Source organism: Anoplopoma fimbria, chromosome 11 (genome assembly GCF_027596085.1).
Source record: "Anoplopoma fimbria isolate UVic2021 breed Golden Eagle Sablefish chromosome 11, Afim_UVic_2022, whole genome shotgun sequence".
Classification (NCBI taxonomy): domain Eukaryota; kingdom Metazoa; phylum Chordata; class Actinopteri; order Perciformes; family Anoplopomatidae; genus Anoplopoma; species Anoplopoma fimbria.
In genome coordinates this window covers 21,336,098-21,346,386 of record NC_072459.1, presented here as the reverse complement: position 1 = coordinate 21,346,386, position 10,289 = coordinate 21,336,098, and the positions used below count along the sequence as shown (strand labels likewise).

The 10,289-nt window shown below is 46.7% G+C and overlaps 1 protein-coding gene across 1 annotated transcript in view; it reads left to right on the top strand.

Annotated features, from left to right (window-relative positions):
* Positions 1 to 3,511: 3,511 nt before the first annotated feature.
* The window catches only part of prr36b (proline rich 36b), a 29,967-nt gene continuing 23,189 nt past the window's right edge, over positions 3,512 to 10,289 (top strand). The window contains exon 1 of the mRNA XM_054608184.1: positions 3,512 to 3,763. The gene's annotated coding sequence lies outside the window, so the exon portion shown is untranslated. The remainder of the gene's footprint in view (positions 3,764 to 10,289) is intronic.

Genomic DNA, 10,289 nt, shown 5'->3' with positions numbered 1-10,289 from the left:
CTTTGTTGCGGCTAGTCGAGCATGCCAATACGTCCGTCAGTGTCAAGCCAGCAGGCATCAAACCAACCCCCCCAGAGTCCCCACCTTCTTCCTGGTCTCCTTCAATGCCTTTCATACACTTGTGCATGCAGGTGCGTGCACAAGTGTATGATCTTGTCATTTTAACTAAACTCAGTCTGATCAACCGTTTAGAAAAACTTGCAAATATTTTCTGCTTGTATGACTTGACCTTCAGTTATGATTCAACAGCGAGACAGGTGGCAAGAATAAGCTGCTCCACCTCAGAGGATCACAAATAAAACTTCCCCTGGAAATCTGAAAGAGATAACATGTTTTTTTGTTTTTTTATGCAATCAGGTGTATGTATTCTTTTTGTTTTTGTGCCACACATTACCACCCTGAGCCCAAACAAATCTCTCCCCCCTCTCCGGTACTTGGAAAGAGCAGAGTGCACTGCGGGCTCGACATGAAAAGGAGCCCATTCGCAACAAACAGAGCGGTGCACAAAAGCCTGGCTCATGTAGACAAGGGCGTGCAGGCGGCTGCTATGGCAGAGCTGAGCGGCAGCAGCGCACCAGACAGAGAGACAGACAGACAGGCGGCATGCCCACCCAGACTGTCTCTGATGAAAAGCCCCTTTCTGCTGAGGAGCACGACGCACGGAGACAAAAGCTTGTAAAACCGTGAAACAATGCCCTTCTGTGACCGAGAGAAATACACACAACTTGACTGAAAAAGGGAGGCACACTGTATCTGCTGCTCCTTGCTTGTCTTCATTTCTTGCTGGCTTTTCTCAGGCTGTGACAAAATGAACTGGAAGGCAGGTGCATATGTTGAACTGCATGGGAATTTCAAATTGCAGAAATTCTGAAAAGAAAAATGTCCAAAACCTTCAATCTTGGCGATGGAGATAACTACAATCAACAGGTCTGAAATGTGTTCAGAGATTTGAAATCCTGGATGCAACAGTCACATTAAGGCGGACAATGCCGGCAACTTGATGCATGTGGGGCAGCAGTAATGTACCGTTGTGTGTGTGTGTGTGTGTGTGTGTGTGTGTGTGTGTGTGTGTGTGTGTGTGTGTGTGTGTGTGTGTGTGTGTGTGTGTGTGCACTGGGGCATGGAGAAAGGGGAGAAAAGGGTTTTGAAGAGGAGAGAAAAAGAGGGGGTTACAGGGGCCTTAGAGGGAGGGCAACAGACAACCGGGAGGAACTCGGGCAGGGGCAGTAGGGTGACTTGCGAGAGGTGACATCATCCTTAATTTGAATAATCCCCAAAGCCTTGGACGTGATTGGCTGCGCTTGGAGAAAGCAGAGGTTCCCCCTGCCATTCGCTATTCAGCCCTTTCAATTTCAACGTGGCGCGGCCGTCGTGGTGGATGCTGCCTTCAAGGGCCCGTGGCTGTCTCATGTTTCTGAGGTTGGAAGTTGTAAAGAAAGAAAATGGTTTAAATGATTCTAAAATAAAAGAAACTGATGATGTCATTTATAGTGATCAGGTGGAGTTGCACTGTGCCAGTCTGCGTGTACATCAATAGGGAGCCTGAAGTTTTTACAGGCAGTGACACCCAGAATTTAATTTGCCAAATAAAATAAAAATCCCTCTGATCAGATGGCAAGGCCTCAGTTTTCTTTGCAAGTCATTATTTTTCTTTTTATGTGGTGTGAGTGGGCGCCAGGTGTTGCCACACCAGAAATAATAAACTGAACAACCATTCCACCCTGCCTTAAGGAAGGGAGAAGGACTCACCCTTTATTAACATAATGCAAATTCTAGCAGAGTTGACCGGACTATCAACTTTTGTTTTGTTATTCGTCTGTTGAAATTTGTTTTGGATTTCTTTTTTTAATCTTGTCACACCCACTGACTAAGCAGGGAAGATCTTGACTCCATACAAACTGTAATGGGGGATATTTAGACTTGTCAAACATGTGTAACTAATTAAATGGTGAACATAATTTAATAACCACTGCATTCCATTAAGGTTTGCCAATACCTGTGGGTTTGACGGGAATTGACCAGCTATTGATCAACACCCTGTCGTTCTACCCGCTGCATTATACAGATGGCATCATCAACTTTTCGTAAAGCCCAGATACCATGCTATATATTTAACTTGATATTGTCCTTCCCTACTACATATTCTGAAACAACTTTGCATGTAAAGGGGCACTCTGGCCATTTAGCACATTCAGTTCAGGTTACTTGTAATGGTTAGAGCTAAGAACAGGTGTACCATGTCTTTTGTGGCTCTGGGCGGAGCTTTGTAAAGTTGAACCATTGCAGTTATTTGAGGTAGAGCGCCTGTCCCGTAACCACACGGTTGGTGGTTCAAATCCCTCTACAGTCAACATGCCGAGGTCTCCTTGAGCAAGACACCTAACCCCAAGTTGCTCCCCGGGCGCTTCATTGCAGCCCACTGCTCCTCTGGGATGGGTCAAATGCAGAGAAATAATTTCCCCATTGTGGGACTAATAAAGGCTTAATTATATTATATTAATTATATTTTATTTTGTGGCCTCTGTTGCTTAGATTGTGACCATATATGCAGTTTTTGGCTGCAAGTAATGATTATTTCCATTATCAATTAATGTGCTGACTATTTTCTCAACTAACTGATTCATTGTTAGGTCAATAAAACGCTAATGACTAGCGTTATTTCTTAGCCGGAACCAGTAACTTCCCGGAATCTCCGCAGTGCTGGTTGCTTGGCAACTGTTGCTAGCCAAAAAAAAAAAGTAATTCGCGGTCATTGAGTTGGCTCTTCCCATTTAGCATTAACTCGAATAGGCATAACGTTTCCTAAGGTGAGCTATTTATTTTAAACATGTTTGTATCATCATTTCCATCTTGTAATAATGTAGACCAACTAGTAATCTTAACTATTCGCTAGTTTCAGATAATCCTAGTTTGCTTTTGTTCATAATGGGGCGTTTTTCAACAGCTCAAGAATAAGCACGAGTCTTTCATATGTAAACCTCTCATTATTCCGACAGTTCCTGAAGCACCTGAAGGCAGCGGCAGCCCTCTCCTCTCCTCTCCTCTCCTCCGCATCCCTCCGTTCACCGGTCTGTGTGTGTGTGTGTGTGTGTGTGTGTGTGTGTCGTGTGTGTGTCTGTGTGTGTGTTTCTGTGTGTGTGTCTCTGTGTGTGTGTGTGTGTCTCTGTGTGTGTGTGTCTCTGTGTGTGTCTGTGTGTGTGTGTGTGTGTGTGTCTCTGTGTGTGTGTGTGTGTGTGTGTGTGTCTCTGTGTGTGTGTGTGTGTCTCTGTGTGTGTGTGTGTCTCTGTGTGTGTCTCTCTGTGTGTGTGTGTGTGTGTCTCTGTGTGTGTGTGTGTGTCTCTGTGTGTGTGTGTGTGTGTGTGTGTGTCTGTGTGTGTGTGTGTGTGTGTCTCTGTGTGTGTGTGTGTCTCTGTGTGTGTGTGTGTGTGTGTGTGTCTCTGTGTGTGTGTGTGTCTGTGTGTGTGTGTGTGTGTGTGTGTGTCTGTGTGTGTGTGTGTGTGTGTACTGAAGCGTCATTCTCCTCCTTTCTTCCTTTCAGTGAACGCGCATCACTCGTGAGAGACGGCGCTCCGGACCCAGAAGTTTCTCGTTGGTCGGCTCGGCTCGGCTCGGCTCGCTCTGCTCTCCCGCGATTTTCTTCCGTTCCTACCGGTTTCATTTTCACCCTCATCCTCACTTTCTTCCACCCCCCCTGGACCCGAGGACCCAGCCGGGCCGTACTCGCCGACACTGGGCGTAGCTGGAGAGGACTTAGCTCCGACTGGTAAGGACGAGATCTCTGTTAGCATAGCTAGCATGCTAACGTCAGTTTGTCACCGCTGCCAGGCTAATTAACGTCTGAAGCCGAACCTTCAAAAGGAACGTTCTGCCCGTTACAGACGTTTAGCGCCGCCGTTGTAACGCTGCTTACCGTGTTATAATAACCCGGGTTTGTACTAGTTTAACACTCAAACAGTGCATCGTTATGCTGTGTCTTTGTGTGAATGAATATTGACGTTAATGATGGTTGAAAACGTGTAAAATGTTCGCCTCATCCTTCAGTGAGCAGCCGCGCTGGTTCCCGGTGACGAGGCTGGCGGGGCGGTGGCTGCGTGCTTGAGCTCAACACATCAGACGTCGTTTTAACCTGTTTACCTTTTCTCACAAACAGATTGTTTTTCTGTCTTTAAGCGACCATTTTGTCTGCATTTCCCCCCCCTCGTTTTAACTTTTTTTTTTTGTTTCTTCTTCTTGTCTCCCCTCCTTCTCCATCATCCACCGCGGCGCCCATTGTTCTGCCATGGGCCAAGTGGTGCGAGTGCTGAGAAATGTTTCAGTCGCCTCAGAGGGAGGGAGGGAGGGGGAAGCCAGCCATCAGATTCAGGAGGGGGGCAACCAAATGAAGCACATGCCCACAACATTTTTTATTTTTCTTTCTTGTGAACCAAACCGACTAACTTTGCATTAACTCGCAGCCTGTAAAAGCAACACTTGAAGCTGGAACATCTCCGACATGGCCGTGCGCAGACTGGAGCTGGCATGTAATCAGAGCTGATTAATGTTACACCCCCCCTCCCCTGCAGAAGTGATCAGCTATTGTGATGTGAGAGTTGAGGCTGGAGGGGCCCTGTAGCTGCTCCTCCAATGACTCTTTCTGAGTGCAACAAGACAGATTACACTCCCCTCTGTAGAACAATGGGGAGGAGAAAAAACAAAACACTGCCAGTTCCCGTAAAGCCTGGCCAAGAACATTTAATAAACATGCAATCATTGAATAATCTTAAAACCTCAGCCCACAGCTTCAATCTCCGACACCGATCGTATCAAGCTTTTGTGGTCCACGTTGGTTCATGGATCGGTCGTACAACGCGGCGTTGAGCGACAATGACTGCGTTGATGTCATCCTTTGGTAAAGGGCATCCCGGGGCGACTAATATGAGCACTTAAAAGGCTCTGCCACGCAGGGCTTTGGAGACACTCCAGGACTCTTAAGTCAGAGGTGGGCTAAAGCCATCAGCTAGTCTCCCCCCTCACTCCACCCTCCATGGTGCACGGATGAGAGAATGGCTGACTCATGGTGTTGGTGGATGAGGCAGGGAAATGGAGGACAGACAGGCAGGCCTAATGCAATCCCTTGAAATTCAATTTAGCTGCCATTAAAAAAACCACACTCTGTTTTTCAAGAAGTTATTCAAGATGGTCTTTAAAAAGATTATCGGAGGATGGGGATTACTGCCTGAGGCATTTTGTGTGTGGGTTGGATTTGTCAGAAACTATACTTGAATAAATTAAGCCGATTATTGTCATTTGAAAACAAATTTGGCACAATAATCTCTTTTCCATCATGAATTGGACCATAGTGACATTTTTTATTCTTCCTTGTTAGTTGTTGTTTTAAATAGGACGCATCACTTTGTCTCCTGTCACACTTGCTCTCTGTTGGACGAGCCAGAATCCATAACAATGAGGGTGTATTGTGTCTGAAACCATCCGTCATAAACAGATGGGGTGTATATTAACAAATAAAGCTACTTATGCTGAAACAGAGACTAAATGAATTAACGAGTGGTTCGACAAAATATTAAGTAGTTTCAATTTTGATATAAGTCAATAATTAGTTAATTAGTAGATCGTAAATCAAACTATAGATATCTTAATGATTCTGCTTACAGGTTCGCAAATGCAATGAGATGAGTGTTTATCTTTGATTTATGTGTTTTTCAGTTGGTCCTTTGGTTTTGTTAAGACATCAGTTTTCATTGTCAGTGATTTAATACTTCAGCTAGAGCTTAAACAATTAGTCATCGACTCGCCAATCAACTAAGAAATAATCAGCAACTATTTTAGATCAAATAATTGTTTTGTTCCAGCTTGTTAAATGCGAGTATTTGCTGCCTTTTTTTTTTGTCAAACCAAATATCTATCTAACTGCTAATCAGATAAAACACGCAAGTTACCTACGCCACCTTGGATTCTGGGGAGTTATCGTGAGCATTTATCACTATTATCTGACATTTTAGTCAAAGTAAATGACAGAACTGTTTGCAGATTAGATAATGACAATACGTGTTAATTAGCTCCTAAACTCAATTAACGAAGATGACAATCTTAGCATCATTTCTAACACACGAATAGTAAAATAATATTTTAATGCAGGCTGCCTTTCATACCCTTGTATTTTAGGGCAATTTAAATTCAAATGTTCTTGTGTGTGTCTCCCCCCCCCCCCCCACCCCCACCCCCGCTGGCCTCTTGACCCTCGCCCCCGTCCTGAGAGGGGAGATGACTGTCGCATTAATAGAGCTGCGTAGCCTAAGGACAGGCGTTTGGCGGGTGTGTGACTCAGATTGAAAGCCCCCCACCCCACCCCAGCTCTGAACTTCTCAATTGTGACAATGGCAAGCCTGTGCCTCTGGGCATCACACTGAGCGCATGACCCTTGCACTTCTTTGCGTCTTTAAAAATGACCACCATCACCTCCAGCCCTTTCTTTTAATCCACTGCAACAGCAGCACAATAGCTACTTGTTTAGATATCATCAAAACCCCAATGGAAACTATGTTCGCATGTATTTCCCTCTCTGTTTCCTGGGTGATTGAGGCCTGAGGAAGGGACGCCTTCATCCACGCTACCGGTCATGATAGTGGCCTTGGTCGTCACAGTTGTCAGGGCATGCAGTCGGCAACTGGCAGTTGTGGTTTTTTAAGGCTGTATCTGCTGGCAGCTGCAGTAATTTGCTGCGTTTGGACGCTCTGAATTCCTCTGGTGGGAGGACGGATATTGGACGTGGTTCACGGCTTTGTTGCTGGGCTTCAAGGCCAAATTTACTTTTTTATTCCACAATGTGTGAGCGGAGCCTGGTTGTTGGAGATGTTAACGAATGGGGACATTGGTCTGTCATTTACTAGGTTTTGCTCTGCCACCTGTGGCTCACATATATTCGATCAACGGGTCCCTCTTTGCATCGACTTTGCTGTACATTTGCTGCTCCGGCGCCTGATGTGGTCAAGATTATGTCAGAACCTGCCCTCACCATAGCCGTGCATGGAATGATAGGCATTTGTGCCAGAAAGTGGTGCTGACAGAATGATAGACTCCCTTCGCCATAGGCAGCTGAAGGACCATTTTATTTCTCCGTCATATCAATTTCTCCCATTGACTTTTAAATCTGGATGTGCCCTGTCTCTGTGTATTAGTTGGCAACGCTCTTGTGAAGTGCTAAAAGTATGTTTATTGTTGTTACTGGATGTGGTAAAAGAGTTACCAGAGATTCTGGCAGTGAGTTGGCAGATGTCAAGGGTCAGTTGTGTGATGCACGGTTCAGTCTCAGAAAGCTATAGGTGCTGATCTGGTCAAACTGCCCGACCTGTCCGCCTGCCCTGCGTAGGGATCAGATTCCATCTGGAAGCAGTTCCACTTCAAACAGGAGGACATAATCCTCTTATGGACACCGTCGTTACACTTGTACTTTGCGTTCGCGTGTCCATGTCCTCCAGCCCCGGGGTCCAAATCTCGTGAGAACGCCAAAGCCTCCTGGGCGTGTTCTTCTGCCGCCCCGTCCAGATGCCCTGGTTCTGCCCTCCTCCCTCCGTCTCCGCGTATCCGCTCTATCTGGGTGCCATTGATCCGAGCCACCAGCTGGTCCTGGGCTGGCCTGATCTCATTTACCCCCCAAAGAGGAGCTCATTTGTGGGCAGACGGCCCATTATGGAGATGATCCAGCAGCTCTTCAAGTTACAAATTAGCCCTCGTTTCTCCGTTGCCTCTCAGTTCGGGTCCTCTGTCTCTGCCCTCGTGTTGCTGTTTCGCTCTCCGTCCCCTTTTACCTCCCCCCCTCCCCTCGCTGTCTTTTTTCATTGTCCTCTCTTAAAACCTTGTCACTACTATCTCTCTTATCTCCCAGGGGAGAGAGCTAACAGCATCAGAGGAACCTGCCTTGCTAATGCACTTCCTCTGTCCGTCTCTGTCTCTGTCTCTCTGTCTCTCTGTCTCTCTCTCTCTCTGTCCCCTCCCAGCTTGCCTTGCCCCCCACTTTCTCCTCTGCGATCAATATCCACACAGTTAAGCTCTGCGCTGCCCTGCTGGTCATCTCTGCAGGCGGTGGAGCTCAGCCAAAGCTTGTAGTAGGGCCCTTGCCGTTGTTTGCAGCCGGGGGCTGACGTACCCTCTCTGGTCCTGCCTCCCCCACAGCATTGTCTGGTTTCTGGGACACACCGAGGCCCCTGTAGCTGCTGCATATTTCTTGGTCTTACCCTATCTCTCTCTGTGTCTCTCTCTCTCTCCCCCCCCCTGTCTGTGTACAGTTTTAGGACACTCGATGACGACTGTACAAGATTAGCATCTTTCTTTGTCCAGGGTTAACAAGCTCTGTCATGTGTTAATCTGTCCCGTTCCCCATGGGGGGGGGGCGGCTGCCGGGTTTCTCCAAATCCGGGTTTAACATGGGAATGACAGGGTTCGATTGTTTGTATGTGTGTGTTTCGTGTGCGTCGATTTACTTGGTGCTTGTAAAGGAGGAAGGGGGAGGGCTGGTGGTGTGAACACACACAATGTGCAGCCCCGAGCTGTGACGGCATCAGCATTCTCTGCCATTTGGGGCAGTCTTGTTGATGATTTGTTGTATTGTTTTATTCCAGAGAATTCTGCCTCCCCTTTCATTTCAGCTGACTTTTCAACGGAGGACATTTTGAAACCTTAGCGCAGCGCTCCACAGAGTCCTTAGGATTAGTGCCAGCCTCTCTGGTCACGTGCTTTCCTGTGATCCAGGTGTCTGTCGCACAATCTGCTGCTCTTTCCTTAAGTGCGCCAGCAGCCCAGAAAACAAAGAGACAGGGAAAAAAGGGATCTTTCCTTTACCTCCCAGCGGGACCTTTGTTCTGGCTCAGTGTGTCTCATTGAGCATCCCAGCAGCTGACTGGAAATCAATTGATTGGAATGACTGTACCATGCGCCTTTAAGGAGTTCACTTGACGATCAGCGGGGGAGGCGACGGGTGTGTTTGTTTTGCTGTGGCCGCCCGCTCTGTGCGAGGTAGGCAGGTAGGTCTGGATAACTCCTGGCATCTTCATCCACCTGTTTTTAGGTGTATTGGAATAAGTGCAACAAAAAAAAACCCTGATTGGAAATGTCAGAAAAGGGCTGCCAGGCCTCCGTGGTCCAGATGAGAGAAGATCTGAGTTGATGGAAAATATTGATCTGAGCATAGCCTTCAATTATCACCGCGCTGACAGCCGTCAAAAGAGCAGCGGGTGCTTTTGCCCCTGGCTTCGCCTCTGAGGCTTCACACCTTATTGGTGAAGGTTGATGGGGTTGTACGGAGCCTGAAGGGAAGACTTGCAGACATTACTTAGAGCTGAAAAGAAGTCACCTCCCCTGCTAGTTTTTCAGGAGAAAACTAATGATCTGTATGATTTATTACAGCTCGTAATATTCTCCTATAAAGACAATAGAATAGAACATGGTTATAGAGCAGCAGGCTCTTTATAGTACCAATGCAAATACAATCACTCTATAAAGAAACTAGAAAGGATTTTATTACAAGTTATTACAAGGAACTTTCATTTTGTGTTGATTTGTGGACGGAAGTGGTTTCCCTTGCACCAGAGTTCCACTAGAAATCTCTCATTTCACTGCAGCATAGTTTTAACGGTCTGCTGCGCTCAGTCCTGGTTTGGGTTCGCCAGTGCCTCTCTTCCTTCAGCGTGCCAAGCAATACGTATTCCAGCATCGTGGTGTCAGTCCCAAGCAGGGGCCCAGGGATCAACGAGTACTGCCGGGCGCGTGAGATCCCCAACCGCAGATCGGGTCTGGGTCTGTTCACGGTGGACTGGTGGCCCCACTAGAGTCTGAGCTGAAGGAGTTTTGATGACCTGGAGGCACCGATCACAGGCATTGAGAATGATTACATAGAAGTAGCCAATCTTCTCTCTAATGGTCTTTGTAATTTGTGCAGGTCACATGGAGACCGTTTCAGTTAACAGTTCCTCACAGTGACTTTAAGTAGGGTTCGTGCATTAACAACACAGCAGAGAGTTTGTATTAAAAGCACAATAAACAACTTCATCCTAATTTCTCACTTGCTAGAGTGATTTAAATGTGACTGTAACTATTGTTTAACCACAAATCACCCAGAGGAGAGTAGATGTGGCAGCAATAATGTACCCAGAAGTCGCAAAGAAGTTAAAACGAAACAAAGGTTGCAAACATCTGTGTGGAAAAAGACACTCTGTGACATCATTTTCGAGATTATTAACAATTGCTCACAGCTTTCCACAACACTCTGATGGAATACTACTCCCCCCCCCCCCCCC